Raw genomic sequence first — 4,843 nt, 5'->3', positions numbered from 1 at the left:
CATTTCTCCTGTTTTAGCTTCTTTGCATTGGCTTCCAGTAAAATCCAGAATAGAATTTAAAATCATTCTTCTTACCTACAAAGCTCTTAATGGTCAGGCACCATCTTATCTTAAAGAGCTCATAGTACCTTACTACCCCACCAGAGCACTGCGCTCCCAGAATGCAGGGTTACTTGTGGTTCCTAGAGTCTCCAAAAGTAGACTAGGAGCCAGAGCGTTCAGCTATCAAGCTCCTCTCCTGTGGAACCAGGTTCCAGTTTGGGTTCAGGAGGCAGACACCATCTCCACATTTAAGAGTAGGCTTAAGACTTTCCTCTTTGATAAAGCTTATAGTTAGGGCTGGCTCAGGTGAGTCCTGAACCATCCCTTAGTTATGCTGCTATAGGCCTAGACTGCCGGGGGATTTCCCATTCCCTCTGTTGCCTAGTGCTTGCCCTTCGTGGGAACTTTTGGGTATCTGTAAATAGCATCATAGAGTATGGTCTAGACCTGCTCTTTTATGAAAAGCACAACTGTTGTTGTGATTTAGCACTATATAATAAAAATTTAATTGAACTGAATTGAAAAAGGCATAGGGCTGGCAGTGGCTCAGTGGATAAGACACATTCACCATTGTCACCCTGAGCAAGACGCTTAATCCATAATTGCTTCAGAGGCGTGCGACCTCTGACATATAAAGCAGTTGTAAGTTGCTTTGGATAAGCTTCAGCTAAATGAGTAAATGTCAATACTTTAACTATATGAAGCTGATAATACTTGTGTACTTTTACAAGTAGTAAAAGTAGTCCAGTCATTTCCTCAAGTAAAAGTACTAGTGAGAAAGTCCTTCATGTTCTTCTCCATGTTCACTGGATCTACTGTTTGATTGAAAGTGTGATTGTTGTGAAGAAAGTAAAAAGTGCTCAGAGTTTAATGAACATGACAGAAGGCAACATGAGCGCTCAGCTTCAGTCAGATAATGAAATATATGTAGTCCTGTACGTGTAGAGCAACATATCACTGAAATACTTGCCAGACTTTAGTTCTCCCCCTGATTTTTAGACACAACAAAAGGAGTTCTTCTTGCAGACGGTCTTCTTTTTGAACATAAATGTGGAGGCTCCCTCGGCCTGTAGAGTTTGGGGAGATTATTACTGACTGTACAAACCAGCTGCGTTTACTCATCCGTCCCGAGAGACCCATTCTCTCCAGTCCTAATATAATTAACTTCTAGTACTAGTACTATTACTGCTACCACTAAACAGACAGCACATCTAAATATACAACTGTCAGTGAGCTGTTTGATTGAAAGAATCAGAGAGAATTTCACTCATTGCCTTCAGAACAACAAATCCTTCAGCTGTCAGAGAGAAATGTATTAAACGCCTGTGGGGCCTATTGTAGAGTAGTACAGGTACAGAAATATTCCAGCTCACTGCAGATGATTACATGTCACATGCCCGACACAAACTACCATGATAACCGATTACTGGAACTGATTACTTTGCCTTCAGACCAGTTGGACAACATTCTTTGAGGAAGACATGGTGACACAGCAGCAGCAGAGACAGGACTGATTATAGGAGGAGTCATCTATAATATAAATCAGCAGGTCTCTCAGTTTACAGATGGACTTGGACGAGACGCCGGCAAGCTGCTGATCTGACGGACATCCACAGGAACAAGCTGAGTGAGTCTGATCTTTTTAACACCTGTAAAAAAAGTGGTGGGAGGGAACCAGATCTTATGGTTCCCTTCATTTTCAGAGAACCACTCAAAACCACCAGTATCATTTAATTTTGCATGTGTGGACTGAGTTTAGGTTTTAAAGTAGGGCTGTGAAATCCCAGCAAGAATTATTTATAATTGTTATAGTTACTTGATTGCTTGACAGTGTGCACCTCTCTGCTATGAAATGTTTTCTTGAAATAGTCTGAAACTTATCGAACAGGCTTTGAGGTATGTTTCACCTCATTGCTGTCTGTGAGGTGTTACCCAACCAGCAGCAATGTGTATATAAACCCTGCAATAGTTAAAATGTACCCAACAGGGCGTTCAACACACCACTGTTTAAACGTTTAGCTAAGCTGTGTCGGGGCTGAATGCACATGATTACTATCCGATTTAATCAGAAAACCAGTTAGATTTGAATCTGAGCTGACTTTACTGCTGAGATATGAGGAAGATTCAGAACTGGTCTGACAGCCTGAATACGTTTCGTACTCTGACACAAACGTGATCATTTTTTTTCTCTCTACACAGCAGCAAATCAGAGAGCACCAGAGGTTTGTCTCTTCACCTGGAAACTAATTTATAAATGTTGTGATGTCAGACCCTCTAGGAGGTGGGGCTTGTGTTTTATTCCCTGGGTTTGATTAGCCAGGTTTGTCAGTCACCTTTTTTCCCCCCCAGTCCTACGCCCCTGTCTGCAAACATGTGCCCTGTGTGGATACTAATAAAAGATCACAATTAGGGTTTCATTTACCTCGGAAGTCGGAGCTGGGAATGACATCACACCTGAGCTGACTGCGTTCCAGTTAACAAGTCGATAAAACCTCACTCGACCAGCCATTGGTTACAACTAGCCAGGTTAGCCGTTGTTACCAATGCCGCATTACGCATACTAAACACAGTAGCAACATGTCCACAGACAGCAGTTGGAAAATACTTTGTGTACGATCATTTCTGTGAGACACAAATACACAGTAGTGCTAATAAACAGTACAAACTACAGCTTTCACTACTGTTAATCCACAGAGCATCAATCTAGGAACATTGTGGGCAGTGTGGTTCCTACAACTTTCTGAGTTGGAATTTTGACTTAAGGGGGTTTCCAGTTGAAATTTCTGACTGACAACGTGGAAATTCCGACTTCCCAGTATAACTGGAACGCACCATTATCACTGCAGTCTGTAGCTGGTATCTGTTTAAAAAAAACACCTGTACATAAACAACAACCTGCCGGATCAGTTCTTTTATTTATTGATTATCTCCATCTGTATTATTTATTTATCTTCTGATGAATGTGAATTAATTATTGAATAACCCAGAATATGATCATGGTGTCTTTTGATTTTTTTAGACAACATTTTTTTTTCTACACTTTGGAGGCTTTGAAGTTGCTTTGATAGTTTTACAACAAGATCATCTTTAGTTAGGGTTTGTTTCTTGCTGTCTAATGTTTGTAGTAGTTGTTCACTTCTTAATTCATTTGATAGTCTGAAGAACTCTTGTGTTTGAAGAGAAATCTACATGTTGGCTTATTGATTTAGTGGAATGAAAAAATATGATGAACAGCTGATGTTCATTTCCTTTCTTCAGCTGTCAGAAAACAAACTACATTGGAGTTTCAAACCAGCGTCTCCACCAGCGTGGAGTCCAGCCTGTTCTCATTACCAAAGCATCAAATATCTGTATCTTTGTCACGTCTTTTGGTTTCTGGTACCAATGCATATGGCATCCTTTCACATCATAGTCTAACGCTAAATCAACTGCGTGCCGTTTTCATATAAATAACCGAGAAGTCAGAGTAAATGTTGGAGGATGGGTGGCAAACCTTTGACCCAGGAGACAGATGTTCGTTTCTCAATTAAAAGTCAACACTGATTCCTTTTAGTGATGTTACATAAGTTATATTAGTAGCTTTACTTAACTTACATGATGTAAGTCACATAAGTAACGTAGTTATTTTAAACCAAACGATGATCTTTTCCTAAACCTAACCAAGTAGTTTTGTTGCCTAAATCTAAGCATGTGCCGTTTCAAAATGTTAACCACTAGTTTTATTTTGAAAGTGTAACTGGACGTTGCCTAGATATTCAAGCTAATTTAAATGCCTAGCCCTGCCCAATGGATAAGACACATGCCTTTGGTGTGAGAAACACAGGTTCAATTCCCCACTGTGACCCATCCACCATTGTGTCCCTGAGAAAGACACTTAACCCCTAGGTGCGACCTCTGACATGTATAGCAATTGTAAGTTGCTTTGGATAAAAGTGTCAGCTAAATGAATAAATGTAAATAAGAACAGAAAATTGATCAGACCTGAAGAAGTTCATGGTAAGAAACGTTAGGTTTCCAGCTTTCCATAAATTTTTATGTGTATATTTGATCTGTTAACTGGTTACATATGTGGTATCTTATTTTAAATTTACATTTTGACATATCTTCGCCCATCCCTGCTAACGTTTCCTGTCAGACCTGAAGGGGATGACTATTTTGTCTTTGGTGGGGGCGGGGTGCTGCATGCTGGTAGAGCTGAGGTCTATTTGATTAAAATCAGCACCAATAATTAAAACACCATCTGTAATGTGACCAGGACATAGCACAAAAATCTGAACTGTGTACACTGGCATTCTCTACTGACCCCTCCCCACATCCACGGCTATTCATTCTAGCATCTCTGTGGGCCCTTCTCATATGAGTGTCCTTTCTACTCAGACCCCTTTCCCCTCCAGAGTTTGTGTCATGTTTCCTATCAGTCCTTCAATGAATGTATCCGCTCCTCCATGCAGGTGTGTGTGTGGGCTGCAGCTTCATGCCTCCATCTAGTGGACTGATAGTAGAAGTCCAGCAGCTGATGGCAGCTTCCTCTGCCTCACGCTGCTGTCTGACTGCATTCAGCTGCCACTGATATGAAACAGAAACTAGCAGCCAATCAGTGGAGGAGCAGCTGATCTTTTTCCAGGAGGAATGATGGAAAGGAGGATTTGAGTTGATGTGCAGATGAATGATTTGTGTTTCCTCTCCAGGTGAAAGTGGATGTGAGTTGAGCAGCATGAGTCAGTGTGAGGACAGAGAGGAGGGAGTCCCTCCCTCTAAAAGCACTCTGTGTGGGGAACATGACAGCCAGACCAAAGCTCAG

This window comes from Micropterus dolomieu, linkage group LG01 (assembly GCF_021292245.1).
Source record: "Micropterus dolomieu isolate WLL.071019.BEF.003 ecotype Adirondacks linkage group LG01, ASM2129224v1, whole genome shotgun sequence".
NCBI lineage: Eukaryota > Metazoa > Chordata > Actinopteri > Centrarchiformes > Centrarchidae > Micropterus > Micropterus dolomieu.
This window is presented reverse-complemented; position numbering follows the sequence as displayed.